This window comes from Capra hircus, chromosome 3, assembly GCF_001704415.2.
Source record: "Capra hircus breed San Clemente chromosome 3, ASM170441v1, whole genome shotgun sequence".
NCBI lineage: Eukaryota > Metazoa > Chordata > Mammalia > Artiodactyla > Bovidae > Capra > Capra hircus.
The window spans coordinates 43,058,779-43,084,859 of NC_030810.1; the positions used below are offsets into that span (position 1 = coordinate 43,058,779).

The 26,081-nt window shown below is 43.7% G+C and overlaps 1 pseudogene; it reads right to left on the reverse strand.

The window, feature by feature from the left end:
- Positions 4,357–5,392, reverse strand: LOC102180176 (annotated as a pseudogene).

The following is a 26,081-nucleotide window of genomic DNA, read 5'->3' on the forward strand; positions in this document are numbered from 1 at the left end:
CAATGAGTCAGTTCTTCACATCAGGTGATCAAAGTTCTGGAAGCTTCAGCATCAGTCTTTCCAATGAAAGTTCCCAAAGCCTAGCAGCAGTGATTAGCTCACAGTGATTGACATGCAACCTGTAGCTTATTGTTAGTGGGCAGGGCATCCTGGGGGGAGACGTGGCCACTCAGCAAACATCAGTGGAGTGCCCACCATGTTCCCGCCAGAGGCTGAAGATATACAGTTACATAAAATCCTCCCTTTTCCCAGGGAACTGACATTCTAAAGGCAGAGACAAAGGCAGGGGTTCAGCTAACATTGAGTACCTACTGTGTTCATGCTCCTACCAGGCTCTGGAGATATAACAATGGGTAAGATCTGGTCCCTGCTTTTAAAGATCTTACAGGTTTCTGGGGTAGGGTGGAAGAAACTGTCAAATGGACAGGTAACTATAATCCGGTGCCCTTCAAGGCAGGGTGCGTAGAAGTTCAAGGGGCTAAGGATGATCTGTTAGACCCTCTTGTCCAGAATGGAAGGGCCATGGAAAAGGAGGGCTGTCCAGAGTAGAGCACTGGGCTAAGACAGGGTGAGCAGCACTTATCCAGGTGATAAGGCGCAGGTAGTGTACGGGTGTGCTCCCATTGCTGAGGGTGGAGAGAGGCCATTCCAGGCAAAGAAAGCTGCACTGCACAAGAAAGGGCTTGGAGGCCTGAGAGCACAGGCAAATTTGGTACTGCTGGAGGGTAAGGTACATGGTGTGACGGAGTGGCGGGAAGTGAGGTCTGAAGAAAGCTGGGACTGGCTCTTACTGAAACTTCTTTGTCCTGCTAAGTAAAGAACCTGAATTCTATCCTGAAAGCAATGTGGAACTAGAAGAGATATTATATAAAGTAAATTGAAACATTTATTGATCGTTAAGTATGTGTGTATTCACTAATGGGTGAGCTTCTGGGAATCTGATGGTGTGTAAAACACACTTTGATCACATGGAGTTTATGATCCAATGTGAGACAGATTAAACAAGTGGATCTTTTGTTTATAGGATAATTTTGGTCATATTTACATAATTAAATCAATTAAAAATCACTGAACACTACAGAGTCATCCAAAAGGTGCTGTACTTAGAAGCTCAGTCATGTCTGACTCTTTGCGAACCTATGGACCGTAGCCTGCCAGGCTCCTCTGTCTATGGAATTTTCCAGGCCAGAATACTGGAGTGGATTGACATTTGCTCCTCTAGAGGATCTTCCCGATCCAGGGATTGAACCTGTGTCTCCTGCATCTTCTGCTGGCAGGCGGTTCTTTTCCACTGAACCACCTGGGAAGCAGAAGGCACAGAGGTGGGACACAGAAGGCACATATATGCTGGAGGGTTAATAGTCTTGCTTTGCTAAAACCATCAGGCATATCAGGCATGTGGAGTGTGACATAAGGCTGGGGATTTTGGCTGCAGACCAGGGAGCCTGACCCTTGGGTGTATAAGCACTGACTAGACAGTCAAGGGTCATGAGAGGACTGGGGGGTGGGGAGCACTTAACATGCTGTGTTTTACGAAGAATTCCCTCCACACTTGGGAGTGGTAGGAGGGTCAGGCATAAGGCCACCGGTCCTGAGAATTTCGCTGTCACATGCCCCATATAATGCAAGGCTGAACCAGCTTGGTGGCAGTAAGAAGAGAGAGCAGAGTCTCCCTGCTATAGATGGCACTAAGAAAAATGTCTTTTCTACCAGCAGTTCTCAAAGTGTGGCCCCTGGACTTCTGCCATGTCCTTTCGGAGAGTCCTCAAGGTTAAAGCCATTTTGTACTCTCATTCTCATGGTGCAGAGAGGACTCTTTCAGAGGTTACAAGACACGTGGAATTGCCATGTACTCAGTGCAAACGGAGAATTCAGCTCTCTTCCATTAAGCCAGATATTAGACTTGAAAAAAATATTTGGTCTTAGAAAATGTTATGTTACAAAAATGCTCTTTATGCTAATGTATATGCTATTTCTAAGTAAATATATATTCAGATGTTTCTTAGAGTTAATCTCTACTGTGGTAAATATTGATAGATACAAGCCAATAATTCTTTGGGATCCTCAGTCAATTTTAAGAGTATAAAGGGGTCATGAGACAAAAACTGTGAGATTTGCTGTTGTATACAAATCTTTGGGCCTGACTCTGTTTATTTGGGGTAAGTTCCTAGACTTTAAGTCCTGGACTAGACAAGGCAGAAATGACTTCCCACCTGACAGCTGAGGCTCAAAAGGGTTAAGGGACCATGGGTAGGTCCACACCTTGCGTGAATAGAATAACAGCTGAAGGCCTTGTGTTTGCGCCCGTGTCTTGGGCTTTTCCCATTGTTCTGAGTGCCTGAGAAGGGGCTGGCCTGCTGGAAGGAGCCCTGGAAGGGCCGGTCCTCACGCTGCAGCTAGCGCCCCAAGGCCTTGGGTTCGTGCCAGGCTGGCGTTTCCCAGCCTGTGCTCAGGGCTCCCTCTAGAGGCTGAAAGTAGATCCTACCCCACCATCCTAGCTTTATCTTTCTGCTGTTCCCTCTGAAATTGAAGTTCGTGGCTGCTCCGTGCCGTGGAGCAGAGACCAGAGATTGTGGAAAGGAGAAGCCACATTTTGCAGTGATGAAGCCACTGAACTGACGTGAAGCTTGGGCAACTGGGGTCACTTGATCTCTCTGCATTTCAATTACTAAGGAAAAATCGTCACTAAGATTCTTCCAGCTCTGCTGCTGCTGCTGCTAAGTCACTTCAGTCGTGTCCGACCCTGTGCGGCCCCATAGATGGCAGCCCACCAGGTTCCCCAGTCCCTGGGATTCTCCAGGCAAGAACGCTGGAGTGGGTTGCCATTTCCTTCCAGCTCTAGCAGGCTTTTATTCTGTGGGCCAGTTATTCTTATGTCCCAGGCCAGTGAGAGAAGATGACAGGGAGAGGGCTTGGTTCACTGGGCTACTACCACTCAGGGTTATCCTTGCATTTATGGGTTTGACCCAACCTGAATCTGACTTCAGGATGGGTCTTTGTAATTACAGCTCTCAATGATTCTGTCCTTTAGCAAGTTCATTTTTGAAGCTCTTTGCTACAAATCATTCATTTATTAAACAAACAACAATAATCTGGCATGATTGAGATATATATCAGGCACTGGGCCAAGGGCCATATGTGTATGTTCTAACTTGAACCTGCTCAAACCCTCTGAAGTAAATGCTATTATTATTCCCTTTTACAGAGGAGGAAATTGAGGCACAGGAAACTTAAGTCGCTTGCCAAAATAAAAAAGCAACTGTGGCAGAACCAGAATTCAAAACCAAGCAGTCTGGCTCCATAACCATGACACTATAACTAGCCTTGATAATAAGAGTTTGCATTTTTTAGGGTTTGCTGTGTCCTTGGAGCTTTATGTACAATATCTCATTTAATACTCACAATTGTATAAAGCAATTCTATACAGTATGTATCATCATCTCAGTTTTACAAGAAGGATACCTATTTTCAAGTTACCCAAATACTGAGCAAGAGAGCTGAGATTCCATTTCTGGGTCTTCAGAGATTGTGTTGCTCAATTCAGAGCCATCTATATGCTAGGAAAAGATGAGGAAAACCAAATGAGTCTTCAAGGAGCTTATATTATAGTCTCCTTGTGGAGTAATGATGGTTACAAACATTTACTGAACACTGTTCTAGACGTTTACACATTAAACTCATTTAATACCCACAATAATCCAATGAGGTAAATCTGATTATTATCCCATTTTACAGATGAGGAAATCAAGGCCCGTGGGAGGGAGGGGTTAAATAAATTGCCAGAAGTCCCTCCCACATTTGGTAAATATTCAGACCCAGGAAGCCTGGCTCCAGTACCATGTTTTTAACCACTACATTGTCCAAAGAGCACATAGCTCCTACGGAGATGCAGAGGCTGCTGACCAGGGTTGAAGACAGCTGAGGGGAACAAACCCAGCTGCAGAGAGATCCCAGGAAGGAAAGGGTGGTGCCACTCCTGGGTTCTCTTCCTCTATAGGCCTGGCCTTCCAGATGCTTATGAGATCGCTACACTTGAAATCATGCCCTCTCCTCAAATCTAAGGACTAAAGCTAGAGTTCGACACATGCCCCCAAATCTTGCTAAACATCTCTTTCTTGTCAATGTCATCTTCGTTCTTTCACATCAGCAGAACCCAGCCTGGGAGATAATTTGCTGGTGCTCCAGGACCATGCTAAGAAAGATTCTAAGACAATGTCCTGTCCAGCATCAGCAAGAAAGAGTGATATGGTTAATAAAACATTTCTGTTGTGGGATGGGGAAATGGACAGTCATATATTTGCTGCCTCTGAAGTGGGCTCTGTTTTATTTTTTTTATTTTTATTTTTTTTAATATATATAATTTTATTACAAAATTAAAAAAAAAAATGCAACATTCTCATTCTAGAAAACCCAAAAGTTGCTATTGATGCTAATTTCTATGAGTTTGCTGTGCTACCATACACAAGTCAAGAAATTAAAGAAACCATTAAATATTTAGAAACATTTAACATCAGAAGCTTGAAACTCTAACTGTATGTAGTAGCCCCTCAAAAGCCACAACTTGCATTTATAAAAAAGTATTTTCTCTACAAAGAATCTTATCAGCTATACAAAAATCTGTACAGTTTTTATACTGAAGCTAATATTGAGCTGCACTTGAATTCACATTCTTAGCAAAACAATTGCCTGAGCACACACGCACATTCCACACACATCATTACAAGATAGCCATTTATTCCTCATCTTCCTCCTCCTCATCTTCATCTTCTTCCTCCTCTTCTTCCTCCTCATCTTCTGGTTCATTTTTCTTCTTGGAGCCTGTCCGCCTGCCAGGGCCCTTTTTTCCCCGCTTCACTCTTGCCCTTGGCACGGTATGCAGCAATATCCTTTTCGTATTTCTCCTTTAGCTTAGCTGCTTTCTGTTCATACGGCTGTTTATCTTTGGCTGACTGCTCAGACCACATTTCACCCAATTTTTTTGCAGTATCCCCAATGGATAAGCCAGGGTGTTCACTTTTGATCTTTGGGCGATGTTCGGAGCAAAACAGGAAGAAGGCAGATGGAGGCCTTTTCGGAGCGTTGGGATCTTTTTTCTATCCCTTCTTGTCACCTTTAGGAGGGACATAATTTTTCATCTCCCTGTCGTAGCGAGCTTTGTTACTTTTTGCCATGTCTTCGAAGTTGGACTTTTCCTTGGCCGACATGGTCTTCCATCTCTCGAAACATTTCTTGGAAAACTCTGCGAAATTGACTGAGGAGTCGGGGTGCTTCTTCTTGTGCTCCTCGCGGCAGGTCTGCACGAAGAAGGCATATGAAGACATCTTGCTTGTTGGGGTCGCCCTTCCCCATGATGCTGCTGCGGCGGCGGAGGCTGCGTGTCCACCTGGTCAAAGATTTTCCTCAGAGTTCCGCGCAGCGGCCGCGTCTGACCACTACGCTGCTGCCCTGGCTCCGGCGTGAACTGGTTCGTGGGCTCTGTTTTAACAAGGGGTTAAGGAACTGGGGCCTCAGTGCAGATGCTGATGTCCATGGCTGAGAACATGGCTGTTCTTGGGGAGAGCAGGTAGGTGTTAAGTACTTGCCAGGCTTAAGAGAAAAAGGAATCTGGATAAGTGACATTAGCAGGGGTACTAAGGTGGGGTTGCCAAGCTGGGGAAAGGTGGCAGGGCCTCGAGGAAAGATGAGGAGCCGATGATTTCCTGTTTGAAAACCATGGCAGAATAGCCTCAAGCCCCAGGATGGGATGAAGCCAGAACCAACTAGGCACACCGCTGAGAATGTCTCCTAAGCTATGGGGTTCTCTCCTTAAGAAATACAAAGCAATGGTCCCTTTCAACTGATAGGATTTAGTTCTGGGATGAATACCAATGGGGATCAAATCTTCCAGGATAAGTAGATAGAGGAAGAAGAGAAGAGGTTGGTTGGCACTTAAATTGTGACTACAGTGCACTTGATAAGTGAGCCTGAACACAGTGAGGGGACTTGAAATAAGGATGGAGCTGTGACTGTCTCATGGGACCTGAGGGTGGGAACGGGCCTGCAACCTGGGAACCAAAGCATCATGCGAGGAATTTTGTCTCTTGTCTCTGCTTCTTTATGCTTGTGTACTTTGTTCTGTCCTCTTTCTGACAGCTGTCGTGTGTGTGTGTGTGTGTGCACACGTGCACACGCACACGTGTATGTTCGTGTAGGCGTATACATCCAGGAGAGCAAAAGAAGAGAGCGCAGATGAATGAGTGGTAAATGGCTCAACAGACTCACTGAAGTTGAATTCTAAACTGGCAATGGGGAAAGTTGTGATTAAGTAAAATTCATATTTTATGGCAAGACAAGAACAATTTAAGAATGAGATTTTTCTCTGCCCATTTGGACCTCCTGTCTCCCCTTTAGTGCATGGAATGACTACCCACTCCAGTATTCTTGCCTGGAGAATTCCATGGACAGAGGAACCTGGGGGAGCCCTGCAGTCCCTGGGGTCGCAAAAAGTCAGACACGACTGATCAACTAACAGACACACACACACACAAGTGAGTTTGCATTAGCCAGACCTCCTTAGAAGATAACCTTCCTTGTTAATCCTGCAGGAGGTTATGGTGACCCACTCACTACTTGTTCATGGTGATCTGGAGTGTATAAGCTGTCAGCACATGATCTGATATGTAATTCTTTGTCTCAAAAACGTACATAACTATGATTTGGTCTCTAGCAGGCAGAGCAGACCTTAGAGCTTTCTGAAAGACTGTCTCCTAGAAATAATCCTCAGGGTGGCTTGAATAAAATTTTCCATTTCTTTCTTTTCTCTCTCTCTATATTTTTTAAATTACCGGATAATTACTTTACCATATTGTAATGGTTTTTGCCACACATCAACATGAATTCACATTAGGTATATACATGTCCCTTCCCTCTTGACATTTCTTTCTTAGATGGACTATTGATTACTTTTTTGTTGACAGTTGAGAACCAACTTTATTTTCACTGCAGAATCTTGAAAAAGTTCAGGAATTTGTGGTATCTGGAATAACAAGAAATAGTGTAAAATAGATGTTACAGTGAGGATTTGTTGGCAGTTGTTTAAGAAAAGTTAGACCTGTAGGTGCTTCTAGAACTGCTACTTCCTTGATGACTGCTGCTTCCTTCTCCAGCCAGAAGGTTACAGGTTTGTTTCCTGAAGAAGGGAAAGCATGGGGTCTTGGATGGAGTGACCCTAGGCCCAGGTGAAGATGGCAGCACCTTCAAAATGAAGTCTCTCACTCCGAGGTCCTCACGCAGTTCCCAGAGGCTGGTTGCCAGGCCTTTATGTCTATATCTAGTAACAGGAAGAACCTATTCTGGGAAGTACAAGCTGCCCAAGTTAAAAGATATTAGTAGTTCGCTGTTAAGTAGGTGAAGCAATGGAGAAGGCGATGGCACCCACTCCAGTACTCTTGCCTGGAAAATCCCATGGACAGAGGAGCCTGGTGGGCTACAGTCCACGGGGTCGCTAAGAGTTGGCATGACTGAGCAGCTTCACTTTCACTTTTCACTTTCCTGCATTGGAGAAGGAAATGGCAACCCACTCCAGTGTTCTTGCCTGGAGAATCCCAGGGACGGGGGAGCCTGGTGGGCTGCCATCTATGGGGTCACACAGAGTCGGACAAAACTGAAGTGACTTAGCAGCAGCAGCAGCAGCAGCAGGTGAAGCAAATCACTTTACAGTGAAGCCCTGGGTCAGCAGAAACCACACCCAGAACTTCCAATTCACTTTTTATTTCCAGAATCTCCCAATCTCTTTCTCTCCGTTGTGTGTGCACTGTCTTTCTCTCTTTAAAAATACAGAATAATTTGTGGCGGGGGGAGAAGAAAGGATTAATTGGGAGACTGGAACTGACATATACACACTACTACAGGGAACTTTAGTCAATATCTTGTAATAACCTATAAGGAAAAAAATCTGCGAAAAAATCTGTGTGTGTATATATATATAGTGATTCAGTTATACTGTATCATATTCTTTTCCATTATGGCTTATCACAGGATATTGAATATAGTTCCCTGTGCTATAGGACCCTGTTGCTTATTCATCGTATATAATAGTTTGTATCTACTAGTCCCAAACTTCCAATCCATCCCTCCCCCTCTCCTTGGCAACCCCAAGTCTGTTCTCTGTGTCTGTGAGTCTGTTTCTCTTTCATAGCTAAGTTTCTTTTATTTTAGATTCTGTATATAAGTCATATCATGTTCTATCCCATTTATGTTTTTAACTGAAAAAATTGTTAAAGGAATTGTGCTACTTGCTCCATAGCCTTTCCTCTAGATGGAATTTTGCTGATTGCATCCTTGTGGTATGACTGTGATGTTCCCCTGTATTGCCTGTTAAGTGGCAGCTAACTTTAAAGGCTTGATAAGTTTCACATATGTAAAACAGATCACCAGTCTAGGTTTGATGCATGAGACAGGGTGCTCCGGGCTGGTGCACTGGGATGACCCTGAGGGATGGGATGGGGAGGGAGGTGGGAGGGGGGTTCAAGATGGGGAACACATGTACACCCGTGGCGGATTCATGTCAGTGTATGGCAAAAACCACCACAATATTGTAAAGTAATTAGCCTCCAATTAAAATAAATAATTTAAAAAAAAGGCTTGGTAAGTTTCATTCTTTCTTCAGGCTACTTCATTAATTATGTTGTGTAGTTCCATCATGGGGCATGTGATTTGTTTGTCTCGCTTCTTGTGATGTTAGCAGCCACTGGTGATCACTGAATAAACAGATCTATTAATTCATCTGGTGTTGCAGAATGGTGTGTTTTAATTCTGTCATTCATCCTCCTTTGTTATCTGGCTTACTCGAGCAGTTCTTATGCTGCTGTTTCTTCCACCGTTTTATTTGCCAAAGTTTTCTTTTGATTCCCTGGGGAAGCCTTCTAGAAGTACTACCTCCTGAGTTCTTGCATGTTCATAACAGTGTGTTTGATGGCTTTATATTTGAAGATCAGTTTAGCTATATTTTAAAATCTTGGCTCATAAGTTCTTTGAATATCCTAAATAAATTACTCCATTGATTTCTGGCATGAGGTATTGATGTTGAAACTCTAATGATAATCTGATTTTCTTTTTCTTATAAAATACTTGTTCTTTTTGTCTGACTGCACAAAGGATTTTGAAAAATTTTCTCAAATTCAGTAGTTTCAGAGTGGAGCTATTGAAGGCTGATTTTTTTCCAATCCATGCAGTGTATCTGTTCAATATGTGTGTGTATCTGTTCAATATGTGTGTGTGTGTTTTTAATTTAAAAATTAAAAAAGTTTAATTCTAGTATAGTTGATTTACAGTGTTGTGTTAATTTCAGGTATACAGCAAAGTGCTTCAGTTATCTATATATATCATATACAATAAAAGTTATATACTATGTATAAATGTATAGTACGAAGGTGACAGTTGCTTAGTCGTGTCCAACTCTTTGCCACCCCGTGAACTGTAGCCTGCCAGGCTCCTCTGTCCATGGAATTCACCTGGCAAGAATACTGGAGTGGGTAGCCGTTCCCTTCTCCAGGGATCTTCCCAACCAAGGGAACAACCTTGGGTCTCCCACATTGCAGGCAGATTCTTTACTGTCTGAGCCACCAGGGAAGCCCATATATAGCATACATATTATATATATACAATTTTCAGATTCTTTCCATTATAGGTTATTACAAGATATTGACTGTGGTTCCTTGTACTATATAATAGGTCCTTGTTGTTTCCAGTATGTGATTTAAGTGTTTTTTTAAATTACAAGTTTTTTTTGTATTTTAGTTTTTAATAATTTTTTTTGTCTCTTGGATGGCATCACTGACTCGATGGATGTGAGTTTGAGTGAACTCCGGGAGTTGGTGATGGACAGGGAGGCCTGGTGTGTTGCAATTTATGGGGTCGCAAAGAGTTGGACACAATTGAGCAACTGAACTGAACTGAACTGTCTCTTTTGTTTTCTTCTTCTGGGACTCATATATGTATATGGGATATTCTTTGCTCATGTTTTTTTTCTACTTGTTACTTTGTCTCAAGTCCTTTTAATCCCTTTTTCTTTCTTTTTTGACTTTAAAATCTTTTTCCATCTCTACTTCTCTCAAGGAACTTTTCATTTGGTTTGTTTATTCTTGTCCTTCTAGCTTAGCCTTTATTTCTGAAATGACTTTTCTTTTATCTCCAATTCTCTTTTTATATTATTTCTTTTCTCTTTTCAAATCTTCCTTTTCCTGAATCATCCTACTTTTTTCTTCTTTTGATTTATGTTGTCATTTATAGTTTCTATTATTTTTTCTTTCTTATTTTTTAAGCTCATCTTGAAATAATTGATCACAATTTTCTTCTGTTTTGTGGCATGTTTCTTGGTATTTTTTTTCTCATCTGCAGTGATATTATTTTGCTTCTTATTCTCTTTTTTTCTTATAATAATGTTGTCAGTATTTGACTACACTCCTTCCCTGTGGCTTGTTTTTTTGTGAAGGGAGTTTCCCCTCTACGTTTGTTGCAGGGAAGAGCCAATTCTGACTCCATGATGGATCTGCTTCTTTGACTTTGTTGTTGTTCAATTGCTAAGTTGTGTCTGACTCTTTGCAACCCCACGGACTGCAGTACGCCAGGCTTCCTAGACCTTCACTATCTCCCTGAGTTTGCTCGAATTCATGTTCATTGAGTCAATGATGCCATCTAACCATCTCATCCTCTGTCATACCCTTCTCCTCCTGCCTTCAATCTTTCCCAGCATCAGGGTCTTTCCAATGAATCAGTTCTTTGCATCAGGTGGCCAAAGTATTGGAGTTTCAGCTTCATCATCAGTCCTTCCAATGAATATTCACGGCTGATTTCCTTTAGGATTGACTGCTGTCATTTCCTTGCAGTCCAAGGGACTCTCAAGAGTCTTCTCCAACACCACAGTTCAAAAGCATCAGTTCTTCAGCACTCAGCCTTCTTTATGGTCCAACTCTCACATCCATACAGGACTACTGGAAAAACCATAGGTTTGACTTTAACCTTTGTTTTTTGTTGCTTTTGTTATTATAATCGTATATAATGACCTGACGCAGGGAACCCGGCCCCTCTGCCTGAAGAGATTAACATATCCTCTCCCTGAGGTTCGGCATTCCAGGAGATATTGGCAAGATAAAGGTCTTTACTTCCTCAACTCTGTCCTATAAAAAGAAACTGGCATCCAGACCTTGACAATATGGTTATTTTGAGACATTAGTCTGCCATCTTCTTGGTCAGCTGGCTTTCTAAATGAAATTGCATTCCTTGCCTCAACACCTCATCCCTCAGTTAATTGGCCTGTCATGCAGCAAGCAGGCTGAGCTTGGACTTGGTAATACTTTCAGGAGTTAATGGCAAGAAGCTTTTCTAGTTTCACAGTCTAAAGCACCCCCTTCTGTCGATTTCATGAAAGTGTTAATTGCTCAGTTGTGTCTGACTCTTTGCAAACCCATGGACTGTAGCCTGTCAGACTCCTCTCTCCATGAAATTCTCTAGGCAAGAACACTGGAATGGGTTGCCATTCCCTTCTTCAGGGGATCTTCCTGACCCAGGGATTGAACCAGTTTCTCCCACATTGCAGGTAGATATATGACCTATGTTCTGAGCTCCTCTTCCCTGATCCCCTTCCCATCCTTTATTTTGTTTTCTGTATTTTTTATTTTTATTTTTTCTTTTCCCACTCTCTATTTTGACATCACCTTTTCTCTGCCTTTTCCTTATCTTATTAAGCTTGGATAACACTCCCAGCACTTTCTCCTCAGGGTGGGGCTTTGTCCTGGAAGAGTGCTTGGCTTGTTAGCTTTGGAAGAGTTCACAGGGCCCAGACTCCTGGACTCTTGGCCCCGTGGCCCCCTCCAGCATAATCAGATCTTCCCATAGGCTCCTATACCCATGGTTATTAGCACCTTCTCTGAATTAGGCCCCAGCTTTGCCTCCATTCTCCAAATGGCCCACTGTATGGTTGGGTCATTCAAGATGGTCACTCTCTGTACATCCCCTGTTCACCCAGTGACTGCTTCACTGCACCCTATGCACATGGCTGATCTTCCTACATACTTGCCCCAGGTCTTAGCTAGTGAAGGTTCTTATCAAAGGGGCAATGAGGGACGTACCCCTCTACTGGTTTCTCTGGTAACAAATAAGCCCACCTGATGTTAATTTCCCTGAAACTGGTAATCTCCCCTTCTACCTGGGAGCAAAGACTGTCATCATATCCCACCCACTTTGCGACACATATGGTGGGGTGTTGCTTCAGGACCTTGCTTCAGACACATAAGCTCTCTCATCTATTAAATCACTGATGCCTCTGTCATTGACTCTGGATTCTTTCTTTGGTCTTGAAGTTAGTCAAGTACAAGCCTTGTAGGGTTGGTGAAGCCCAATACCCATGGAACTTTCCAGTAGGTGAACTTTCTTTGGTGCTTGGGGGAGGGTCCTCCAAATCTCATGGGCATCCGAAGCCCCTTTATCTTTCCTCTTCCTCCTACTCTAGTCTCTAGTATCAGGTTGGTCATGCAGTTATTGGCAGCCAGTCCCTACTCACTCAGATTTTGCAGTTCAGGAATTCGCTGTTTGGAATACACTCTAATACCAGGGTTGGTAGTATGTGTTGTCCATGGATTTTGCCAACCTAGTGGCTGTGACTGTTTTAGTGGTGGGATTCAATCAGATTCAAAAACGGCTCCACCATCTGGTTGTACAACATGGTAAATTTACTAAAAGTCATTGAATTATACACTGAAAATGGGTAAATTGTATTGAGGCAGAAGGTAGATCCCCCTACCCCAACCAGGGTAAAGCAATTGGAGATTCATTCCCTGTGGACTAAAATGTCAAGATGAGAAGAGCAAGACAATTAAGGAAGGAGGCTGGGCCCTGCCCAGACCACACATTTCTTATTCTTGAAGTCAGGAAACGCCCTCACCACAACATGCATAGAAATGCTCCTTGGAGGTCAAAGGGGAGTGATGTCGAGAAATTCTCTAAACATATGCCTCTTTGGTAGAATCTATCGTTCACCTTACTTTCTTCAATTTAAATCTGAACTTGGTAATAAGGAGGTCATGATCTGAGCCACAGTCAGCTCCCAGTCTTGTTTTTGCTGACTGTATAGAGCTTCTCCATCTTTGGCTGCAAAGAATATAATCAATCTGGTTTTGGTGTTGACCATCTGGTGACGTCCATGTGTAGAGTCTTCTCTTGTGTTGTTGAAAGAGGGTGTTTGCTATGACCAGTGCATTCTCTTGGCAAAACTCTATTAGCCTTTGCCCTGCTTCATTCCATACTCCAAGGCCAAATTTGCCTGTTACCTCAGGTGTTTCTTGACTTCCTACTTTTGCATTCCAGTCCCCTATAATGAAAAAGACATCTTTTTTGGGTATTAGTTCTAAAAGGTATTGTAGGTCTTCATAGAACTGTTTAACTTCAGCTTCTTCAGTGTTACTGGTTGGGGCATAGGCTTGGATTACCATGATATTGAATGGTTTGCCTTGAAAACGGACAGAGATCATTCTGTCGTTTTTGAGACTGCATCCAAGTACTGCATTTCGGACTCTTTTGTTGACCATGATGGCTACTCCATTTCTTCTAAGGGATTCCTGCCTGCAGTAGTAGATATAATGGTCATCTGAGTTAAATTCACCCATTCCAGTCCATTTTATTTCTTTTAAAAAAAATTTTTTTAATTATTCTTTTATTATTTTTTTAATTTTTATTTTTACTTTATTTTACTTTACAATACTGTATTGGTTTTGCCATACATTGACATGAATCCAGCACGGGTGTATATGCGTTCCCAAACATGAATCCCCCTCCCACCTCCCTCCCCATAACATCTCCCTGGGTCATCACTGTGCACCAGCCCCAAGCATGCTGTATCCTGCGTTGGACATAGACTGGTGATTCGATTCTTACATGATAGTATACATGTTAGAATGCCATTCTCCCAAATCATCCCACCCTCTCGCTCTCCCTCTGAGTCCAAAAGTCCGTTATACACATCTGTGTCTTTTTTGCTGTCTTGCATACAAGGTCATCATTGCCATCTTTCTAAATTCCATATATATGTGTTAGTATACTGTATTGGTGTTTTTCTTTCTGGCTTACTTCACTCTGTATAATTGGCTCCAGTTTCATCCATCTCATCAGAACTGATTCAAATGTATTCTTTTTAACGGCTGAGTAATACTCCATTGTGTATATGTACCACAGCTTTCTTATCCATTCATCTGCTGATGGACATCTAGGTTGTTTCCATGTCCTGGCTATTATAAACAGTGCTGCGATGAACATTGGGGTACATGTGTCTCTTTCAATTCTGGTTTCCTCGGTGTGTATGCCCAGCAGTGGGATTGCTGGGTCATAAGGTAGTTCTATTTGCAATTTTTTAAGGAATCTCCACACTGTTCTCCATAGTGGCTGTACTAGTTTGCATTCCCACCAACAGTGTCAGGAGGCTTCCCTTTTCTTCCACACCCTCTCCAGCATTTATTGCTTGCAGATTTTTGGATCGCAGACATTCTGACTGGTGTGAAGTGGTACCTCATTGTGGTTTTGATTTGCATTTCTCTAATAATGAGTGATGTTGAGCATCTTTTCATGTGTTTGTTAGCCATCTGTATGTCTTCTTTGGAGAAACGTCTATTTAGTTCTATGGCCCATTTTTTGATTGGGTCATTTATTTTTCTGGAGTTGAGCTGCATAAGTTGCTTGTATATTTTTGAGATTAGTTGTTTGTCAGTTGCTTCATTTGCTATTATTTTCTCCCATTCAGAAGGCTGTCTTTTCACCTTGCTTATATTTTCCTTTGTTGTGCAGAAGTTTTCCAGTCCATTTTAGTTCACTGATTCCTAGAATGTCAACGTTCACTCTTGCCATCTCCTGTTTGACCACTTCCAATTTGCCTTGATTCATGAACCTAACATTCCAGGTTCCTATGATATTGCTCTTTACAGCATCGGACCTTGCTTCTATCACCAGTCACATCCACAACAGGGTATTGTTTTTGCTTTGGCTCCATTCCTTCATTCTTTCTGGAGTTATTTCTCCACTGATCTCCAGTAGCATATTGGGCACCTACTGACCCAGGGAGTTCCTCTTTCAGTATCCTATCATTTTGCCTTTTCATACTGTTTATGGGGTTCTCAAGGCAAGAATACTGAAGTGGTTTGCCATTCCCTTCTCCAGTGGACCACATTCTGTCAGACCTCTCCACCATGACCCCTCCATCTTGGGTGGCCCCACATGGCATGGCTTAGTTTCATTGAGTTAGACAAGGCTGTGGTCCGTGTGATCAGTTGGCTAGTTTTCTGTGAGTATGGTTTCAGCGTGTCTGCCCTCTGATGCCCTCTCGCAACCACTACCATCTAACTTAGTTTCTCTTACCTTGTATGTGGGGTATCTCTTCATGGCTGCTCCAGCAAAGCGCAGCCGCTGCTCCTTATCTTGGACGAGTTGCCCCTCCTGACCTTAAACATGGAGTAGCTCCTCTCGGCCCTCCTGCCCCCGCGCAGCCGCCGTTCCTTGGATGTGGAGTTGCTCCTCTGGACCACCGCCCATGACCTCTGTCTTAGGATAGCTCCCCTCAGCCACTCCTGTGCTGTTGCAACCTGGCACTCTCGGGTGCAGCCCCTTATTGCCAAATTCAGACTTAAATTGAAGAAAGTAGGGGAAACCACTAGACCATTCAGTTATGACCTTAATCAAATCCCTTATGATTATACAGTGGAAGTGAGAAATTGATTTAAGGGACTAGATCTGATAGACAAAGTGAACTATGGACGGAAGTTCATGACATTTTATAGGAGACAGGGATCAAGACAATCCCCGTGGAAAAGAAATGCAAAAAAGCAAAATGGCTGTCTGAGGAGGCCTTACAAATAGCTGCGAAAAGAAGAGAAGCAAAAAGCAAAGGAGAAAAGGAAAGATATAAACATCTGAATGCTGAGTTCCAAAGAATAGCAAGGAGAGATAAGAAAGACTTCCTCAGCAATCAATGCAAAGAAATAGAGGCAAAGAACAGAATGGGAAAGACTAGAGATCTCTTCCAGAAAATTAGAGATACCAAGGGAACATTTCATTATAAGGCGGGCTCGATAAAGGACAGAAATGGTATGGACCCAACAGAAGCAGAAGATATTAAGAAGAGGTGGCAAGAATACACAGAAGAACTGTACAGAAAAGATCTTCATGACCCGGATAATCACGATGGTGTGATCACTCATCTAGAGCCAGACATCCTGGAATGTGAAGTCAAGTGGGCCTTAGAAAGCATGGCTATGAACAAAGCTAGTGGAGGTGATGGAATTCCAGTTGAGCTGTTTCAAATCCTGAAAGATGATGCTGTGAAAGTGCTGCACTCAATATGCTAGCAAATTTGGAAAACTCAGCAGTGGCCACAGGACTGGAAAAGGTCAGTTTTCATTCCAATCCCAAAGAAAGGCAATGCCAAAGAATGCTCAAATTACCGCACAATTGCACTCATCGACAAGCTAATAAAGTAATGCTCAAAATTCTCCAAGCCAGGCTTCAGCAATACGTGAACCGTGAACTTCCTGATGTTCAAGCTGGTTTTAGAAAAGGCAGAAGAACCAGAGATCAAATTGCCAACATCCGCTAGATCATGGAAAATAGAGTTCCATAAAAACATCTATTTCTGCTTTATTGACTATGCCAAAGCCTTTGACTGTGTGGATCACAATAAACTGTGGAAAATTCTGAAAGAGATGGGAATACCAGACCACCTGACCTGCCTCTTGAGAAACCTGTATGCAAGTCAGGAAGCAACAATTAGAACTGGACATGGAACAACAGACTGGTTCCAAATAGGAAAAGGAGTGCATCAAGGCTGTCTATTGTCACTCTGCTTATTTAGCTTCTATGCAGAGTACATCATGAGAAACGCTGGACTGGAAGAAACACAAACTGGAATCAAGATTGCCGGGAGAAATATCAATAACCTCAGATATTCAGATGACACCACTCTTATGGCAGAAAGTGAAGAAGAACTAAAAAGCCTCTTGAAGAAAGTGAAAGAGGAGAGTGAAAAGGTTGGTGTAAAGCTCAACATTCAGAAAACTAAGATCATGGCTGTTGCTGTTGCTGCTAAGTCACTTCAGTTGTATCCGACTCTGTGCGACCCCATATACGGCAGCCCACCAGGCTCCCCCATCCCTGGGATTCTCCAGGCAAGAACACTGGAGTGGATTGACATTTCCCTCTCCAATGCATGAAAGTGAAAGTGAAGTTGTGTCCGACTCTTAGTGACCCCATGGATTGCAGCCTACCAGGCTCCTCCATCCATGGGATTTTCCAAGCAAGAGTACCGGAATGGGGTGAAGATCATGGCATCTGGTCCCATCACTTCATGGGAAATTGATGGGGAAACAGTAGAAACAGTGTCAGACTTTATTTTGGGGGGCTCCAAAATCACTGCAGATGGTGACTGCAGCCATGAAATTAGACTCTTACTCCTTGGAAGGAAAGTTATGACCAATCTAGATGGCATATTAAAAAGCAGAGACATTACTTTGCCAACAAAGGTCCGTCTAGTCAAGGCTATAGTTTTTCCAGTAGTCATGTATGGATGTGAGAGTTGGACTGTGAAGAAAGCTAAGCGCCGAAGAATTGATGCTTTTGAACTGTGGTGTTGGAGAAGACTCTTGAGAGTTCCTTGGACTGCAAGGAGATCGAACTAGTCCATCCTAAAGGAGATCAGTCCTGTGTGTTCATTGGAAGGACTGATGTTGAAGCTGAAACTCCAATACTTTGGCCACCTCATGCCATTAGTTGACTCATTGGAAAAGACCCTGATTCTGGGAGGGATTGAGGGCAGGAGGAGAAGGGGACGACAGAGGATGAGATGGCTGGATGGCATCCCCGACTCGATGGACATGAGTTTGAGGGAACTCTGGGAGTTGGTGATGGACAGGGAGGCTTGGCGTGCTGTGATTCATGGGGTCGCAAAGAGTTGGACACTACTGAGTCACTGAACTGAACTGAACTGAATTGATCGTTCACCTGGTAAGGAATCCGCCTGCAATGCAGAAGACCCTGGTTTGACTCCTGGGTTGGGAAGATCCACTAGATAGGCTACCCACTTCAGTATTATAGCCTGGAGTATTCCATGGACAGGGGAGGCTGATGGGCCATAGTCCATGGGGTCACAAAGAGTTGGACATGACTGAGCAACTTTCACGTTTCATCTTGGCTAAGAGATGCATGCATATGTATGGGAGGATGCTGAGATATACCAGATATGAACTGTGAACCAGGCAGATCTAAATGGTTGGACAAAGGAAACTCTGAAGTAATGCCTCATAAAAGTGATTCAAACTGCCATTAGTGTGTGACTCTCTCTCTCTCTGATTCCACCTGTATGCCTCTCCGCATGTACTGTACTATTTTTTCCTCCTGATAAATACTTGCTTCACTACCTTCCACCTTTGTGGAAATTATTTTCTGCAAAGCTGAAGGGCCAAGGCCCTTGTCACTGACCACTGGTCTAGTGGTTAGAATTTGGTGCTGTCACAGTTGTGACCCAACCTCAATCTCTGCCTAGGAACTAGCTCTAGCCAGTAAAATTTGATCAGAAGTAACATGTGCTGCTTCTGGGCTGAAGCATTTAAAGCTGGGGTGTTACCTCAATACTCGATCAACCTCTACCTCTCAGTTCAGTTCAGTTCAGTCACTCAGTCATGTCCAACTCTTTGCAACCACATGGACAGAAGCACTCCAGGCCTCCCTGTCCATCACCAACTCCTGGAGTTTACTCAAACTCATGTCCATTGAGTTGGTGATGCCATCCAACCGTCTCATCCTCTGTCATCCCCTTCTCCTCCTGCCTTCAATCTTTCCCAGCATCAGGATCTTTTCAAATGAGTCAGTTCTTCACATCAGATGCCGAAAGTATTGGAGTTTCAGCTTTAGCATCAGTCCTTCCAATGAACGTTCAGGACCTATTTCCTTTAGGATGAACTGGTTGGATCTCCTTGCAGACCAAGGGACCCTCAAGAGTCTTCTCCAACACCACAGTTCAAAAGCATAAATTCTTTGGTGCTCAGCTTTCTTTATAGTCAAACTCTCAAATTCATGCATGACTACTGGAAAAACCATAGCTTTGACTAGATAGACCTTTGTTGGCAAAGTAATATCTCTGCTTTTTAATATGCTGTCTAGGTTGGTCAACCCTGTAAATGCTGCAACCTAACCTCTTTCATCCTGACAACTCAATGTCTACTGGTGATGGAAGCAAATGAAGAGAAAGAGAAAGGGAGAGAAGCTCAGAGGAAACAAACAATTCAGAGAGAAGACTCTTGAAAGTCCCTTGGACTGCAAGATTGAACCAGTCAAACCTAAATGAAATCAACCTTGAATATTCATTGGAAGGACTGATGTTGAAGCTAAAGCTCCAGTATTTTGGCCACCTGATGCAAAGAATCAACTCACTGGAAAAGACCCTGATGCTGGGAAAGATTGAGAGCAGGAGGAGAAGAGGGCAGCAGAGGATATGATGGTTGGATAGCATCACCAACTCAGTGGACATGAGTTTGGGCAAACTCTGGGAGATAGTAAGACAGAGAAGCCTGGCATACTGCAGACCATGGGGTTGCAAAGAGCTGGATGCGACTTAGAGACTAAACAACAACAAGAATTAAATAAGATGATATGTACCCAGAATTTTGTGTACTGAAAGGAACTAACAAGGATTGGTTAAATACTGGGCTGGGTCTCCAAGGTGGTAAGTTCACCCCTACAGAGAAAGAAGGTCAGCCATCCTTGCAGTTTGACCTCCCTGGTCTGAGGTTGGGAGATTGGGTAGCACCTTTGCTTCAGGCTTTTCGTTGCTTTACAAGACTTGGAAAAACCTACATGGTGTTAGTGCAAAACGGAAGTGCAGGGAAACGTATGCAGGGAGCCGAATTGCGTGGAGAAATGACTCCAGCATTAGCTGTGCAATTCAGCATAGTTCATTAGTTATTTTCATGGAAACGACCACAGTAAAACAAAACCTGGCACACTGTGACCAAAGATTCCATAGAAACCATTGCTGATGAGGTGGACATGGTCATACTGTGCTATGGATACATACTTTTTGTCTCCTGCCCAGGGGGCCAGGTGTGGGACAAGGCCAGGCTGGGCTGCAGGCTTGGAAAGGAGACTGGGGGAGGTGCACGGGGAGACACCTGGGGGTTGGCTGTGGGCTGTGCTCCTGGGAAAGTTACTGTGCCTTGTTTTGATCTTCTAGGCAGAGACCATTCTCCTGTTTGTTGCAAAATTCTTTTTCAGAACTCATGCTGATGATGAAATGCCATTTCATAGAGGTGGCGAACAAAGGAACTTGTCTGGACATCTGGATGGGGCATCCCCCTAGCCCTTCGGCCCAGTGTGTCCTTGACTACACTCATCACCTGCCTTCCAAACCTGTTCTCCTCCTCCATTCTCTAGCTCCGTGACTTATTGATTACTAAGTCCCCACACTTGGTCAACATGCTGAGAACCCAGGTGTCCTCTGGCACTTTCCCTTCCTTCCCTTGCCACCTCCTTTTCTCCCTGTGTCATTCATAAAATCTGGCTAACTCTGCCATGGAAGCACCCTCATGCTCACCACTCTTCTCTACCACCGACAGGGTGCTCAGTATTTCTCTCACCTTGACCTTGGTCAAGTGGATACCTGCCCCTAGCCGCATACAGGAGAAGGCAATGGCACCCCACTCCAGTACTCTTGCCTGGAAGATCCCATGGACAGAGGAGCCTGGTGGGCTGCAGTCCATGGAGTCGCAAAGAGTCGGACATGACTGAGCAACTTCACTTTCACTTTTCACTTTCCTGCATTGGAGAAGGAAATGGCAACCCACTCCAGTGTTCTTGCCTGGAGAATCCCAGGGTCGGCGGAACCCGGTGGGCTGCCGTCTATGGGGTTGCACAGAGTCGGACACGGCTGAAGCGACTCAGCAGCAGCAGCAGCCACATACACCGCAGGATTTCTCCTCAGTTCTCCAGAGCCTTCTTTCTAAAGCAGGCCCACACTCCACTAAAACACTGGTGACATTATTATTAAAGAAAGAAGGAGAGTGTTAAGTACTGAAAAACAGTCTTTGTTGCCATGTGCAATATGAACCAGGCACTGTGCTAAGCAATTTACATTAATTTCTCATTTAGTCATCAGACTTTCATTACATAATGCATGCAGAACCCTACCTTAATGCCATCTTGTTTTCCTTTTCCCCTAGTAAGCCTTTTCCCAGGGGCAACTTCCTCCTTGCGGCAGCAGCCAGAGACTTTGCTCAGCAGCTGGTGAAGTTACTTATGGAAAACATCAATATTTCCTATTCAACAAGTAAGAAAAGAGAGGCTCAGAGAGATTTTAACTAACTTGCCAAACACCACACAGTAAATGACGAAGGCTTAATATTCTCTCAGGTAATCTGACTCCCCAGGTCACATGTTTAACCTTTACACCATACTAAGGATGAGTAGCAAGGTCCTTGCACCTTAGGAACATTTAGGCTAGCAGGAGAGATGGATATGAGGAAATAACTCCTATGAAAAATGATACTTATATTAATTAGGTATGACTGATATCCTGGAACCCCGAGGAAATAGAGGGCCAGTTGTTTCTACAGTTTGGCTTTTGCTCTGCATCAACATGGTCTTCACAATCTCCAGGTCTAAATATTTCCTTACGAATAATAGACAATACAGTAAATTGGAGAATGACCTAGAGGAATGATTGTTCTCAATCCAGCTATGCGTCTGTGCTCCCCATATCGCACCCCTGACCTGTGGAGGGCCTTGTAAGCCTGCTGTGGGATCGTGAACAGATTCTGATAGGCTCTGTTGTTGGGCCTTTGGTGACGGGTTTCCCCTTTGTGGAGTTGCAGCAGACAGCTCATAAAAGCAAACCTCCAAAGACCCATCAGCTCTTCTCTCTCAGAAAAATACCATCAGTTACTAACTGGCCCCAGACTTTCACTTCCACGGGGATCACTGTGCAAGTGTGTCTCTGAAACAGGTGTCCTCCTTCCCTCCTAACCGACCCCCCCATCTTTCGCTTTCTTTTTTCCTTCCTCTATGAACATATGTTCAGCATGTATTTCTGCCAGATACAGTGCTGGGATCTGGGACGCAGGAGTGAATAAGATACCATGACAGGAAGAACATGACTTTAGGGCCTGTGTCTCAATCATAATTCCAGCTACACTGCTTTCTAGCTATGTGACCTTGAAAAGTTACTTAGCCTCTCTGGGTCTTAGTTTTTCCATCTATAAAATGACACAGATATGCAGATGATACCACCCTTATGGCAGAAAGTGAAGAACTGAAGAGCCTCTTGAAGAAAGTGAAAGAGGAGAGTGAAAAAGTTGGCTTAAAACTCAACATTGAGAAAACTAAGATCATGGCATCTGGTCCCATCACTTCATGGCAAATAGATGGGGAAATAGTAGAAAGTGACAGGCTTTATATTTTTGGGCTCCAAAATCACTGCAGATGGTGACTGCAACCATGAAATTAAAAGATGCTTGCTCCTTGGAAGAAAAGTTATGACCAACCTAGACAGCATATTAAAAAGCAGAGACGTTACTTTGCCAACAAAGGTCTGTCTAGTTAAGGCTATGGTTTTTCCAGTGGTCATGTATGGATGTGAGAGTTGGACTATAAAGAAAGCTGAGCACCGAAGAATTGATGCTTTTGAACTGTGATGATGAAGACTCTTGAGAGTCCCTTGGACTTCAAGATCCAACCAGTTCATCCTAAAGGAAATCAGTCCTGAATATTCATTGGAAAGACTGATGTTGAAGTTGAAACTCCAATACTTTGGCACCTGATGTGAAGAACTGACTCATTTGAAAAGACCATGATGCTGGGAAAGATTGAAGAAAGGAAGAGAAGGGGACAACAGAGGATGAGATGGTTGGATGGCATCACCGACACAATGGACATGGGTTTGGGTGGACTCCAGGAGTTGGTGATGGACAGGGAGGCCTGGAGTGCTCTGTCCATGGGGTCGCAAAGAGTCGGACACAACTGAGCGACGGACTGGACGGAACTGAAAATGGCACAACCTAGGTATCTACTGTGCAGGGTTATTGTATGGGTTACAGTGAGAGAATTACATTTAATGGGCTTAGAGTCTGACAGATGACAATGCTATATAAGTATTTATTGTTGTATTTACTGCATACAATATACAGCAGTCCTGGAAACTGTAATTTGATCACTTTTCACTCTCCCAAGATAAATGACACAGATGCTAGGTTGCCTGGATCATAGTAGTGAAAGCGGAAGTGTTAGTCAGTCATATCTGACTCTTGGCAACCCCCAAACTCTACTCCGCCAGGTTTCTCTGTCCATGGGATTCTCCAGGCAAGAATACTAGAGTGGGTTACTATTCCCTTCTCCAAGGGATCTTCCTGACCTGGGGTTCAAACTCAGGTCTCCAGCATAGCAGGCTAGTAACCTAGAAATCATCATAATTGTGATTGCTACAATTTGAATGGAAAACTCTGGATTCTTTTAGGTAAGTTTTTGCTTCTTTCTTGTTGTGGAAGTGTGAGGAACACAAAACTGACCTGTTAAGGGAATTTTCTGGGCATATCATCTTTTGAGTCAAGAGACAAAACAATGGTGAAATAGTTTCGAGGAGAGGCTGAAAGGTTTAACCGCAGAAAGATTACCATCTTTATTGGCCTGGAGTGAATTCTCAGCCCAGGAAGCCAAAAAGTGGTGATAAGTCACGTGGTTAATTAAGAGTGACAAGACAGAATCCTTGACTGGCTGACTTTGTTGTTCATTCCTTGTGACCTCATGGACAGCAGCATGCCTGTCTGTCAGCATCTCCCAGAGCTAAACTTTGGCTGGGGTTAGTAATGTCCAGAAGAGTTTAGTATTCCACAGTCCCGCAGAGAGGGCAGGAAGAGCAAATCCAACCAATCTTCACCACCCACAGGTTGCATAGCATCTGTGTGTGAGGATGTGTGTGATACATGCATGCATGTGGTGGGTGTGTATGAGAGAGATGTGTGGGGGGGGGTTTGTGGATCTGTGTGTCTGTGTGTGCGTGGGGCAGAGGGTGGTGGTGCCAGGTCAGGGAATCTGATCCCACACGATGGATGAGGAGGCAAGCATGTTTTTCTTTTTTTTTTTTTTACAAGAGCAATCCAAATGACATAGAGACATGTTTTAAAATTGTTTTTGTCTTTGGCTGTGTTGGGTCTTCATTGCTGTGGGCTTTCCCCAGCTGCATCGAGGTAGGGGCTACTCTGTTGCGGAGCTCAGGCTTCTCACTGCAGTGTCTTCTTGCTGAGGAGCACAGGCTCTAGGCACGCAGGCTTTGGTGACTGCAGCACATGGGCTCAGAAGTTGTGGGTGTTGGAGTTTAGAGCCTGGGCTCCATCGTTACGGCGTAGGGGTCCAGCTGCTCTGTGGCATGTGAAATCTTTCTGGACCAGGGCTCGGACCTGTGTCCCCTCCCTTGGCAGGTGGATTCTTATCCACTGCCCTACCAGGGAAGTCCAACAAGCATTTTAAATTATTCTTGAATTGGATGTTTTCTATTAATCAGACATTTCTTTTAAAGGTACTGTTAAGAATAATTATTACTCTCCTGGGGACTTTATTTCTTTTCATAATAGTTAAGTGTTAAAGTAGGTCTTATGTGTTGAAGTAGGTCAACAAAAAGGAGCTGTCTGGTTTTGCTATCTAAGCAACTTTGCCTGTATTGTCATCTGCATGACTTTTTAATTAAAGCCCCTTCCAAGTTCACAAGTAGGAACTGTACCCCAGGCCTGAAACCACACAATCCTTCATGCTACCGATGGTTCAAGAACTGCGTACCACAAACACGGGCAGACAAAAAGATTGTGCATGTTCATATGACTTAAAACTTTGGTTCAAGTGTTTCTACAGAGACAGCAGAATGGAGCAGCCAATATTATCTCAGAAATCAGGATGTTGATCATAACTGGGCTCTGGTTTCTTACCTGAATCAAAAAAAAAAAAAATTGAAACAGAGTGATGAGCCAGGAGGCAGATGAATGCTTGATTCCAGTAAACAATTAGACCATTTACTTTGTGTCTTGGGCAAGTTTCATAAATTTTCTGAGCCTCAGTTTCTTTGTCTTCAAGTTGGAGCAAATACTATAGCCCTCCAATTGCTTATCTACAATCCCCAAATCCCAAAGCCACACACAAAAAGACATTTTTTAAAGAAACTCATTTGGCAGTGAAATCTAATTGGTCTGAATTAATTTGCCATAAAATCCTTCCTTGAACTAACATGAAACTTTTTACAGTCTGTGTTTATTTATTGTGAATATACATGTTTTGCTACGGAATTGTGAATATATTCATTAGGGAGGGTATAGCCCAAGAGCATTGGGTACTGAATGGAAAATGCTAACAATACACTTCTGCTCTAAAATTAGGAAATACCTGAATTCCAAAACACGTTGGTTTCAGGGGTTTTTGATAGTGGACCCCTACATTCCTCACAGGCATGTGAGAGCTCCGTGAGATGGTGGGCTGAGCCCTTGGATTGGCTGTCGGGGCATCTTCCTCTCCATTTCCCCATCATGAGCCTATCCCACTTGCGGCGTCCCCACTCAGCCAGAGAGCTTTACTTGGCCATGGGTGAAGCTAGCACACTTCTGGCTATCAGCCACTCACTTCCCAGTCTATAAACGCCTCAAGGTCAGGGATTGCGTGCCAGCGATTTAGAAGCACAAAGTCCGTGTTCCGCAAATATTTTAAGAAGGAGCTCTGCACTCATTTGGTAGGTGTCTGCTGGGCCTCAGTGTCTGCTGATCACCTGGCAGGTGGAGGCTTCCAGCAGATGGAAGTGACTTCAGGAGCAGCAGGAAAGAGAGGCGCAGAGTCTTGGGAAAGCCAGCAGGCGAGGCCAGCCCTGGGGAGGCCCTAGTGGGGACCCACTGCATCTAGCTTTGTCCGCAAACTCCTGGTGTGCCTGTCATCACAGGGTAATTGTTAATGCTCACTTTTGCTCTTTGATCCATAGTAAATCATGTGGTCACCTTATGCAATGGGCAACAGCAGAGAGACTCAGGGTGCAAGGATTTTTTTTTTAACCT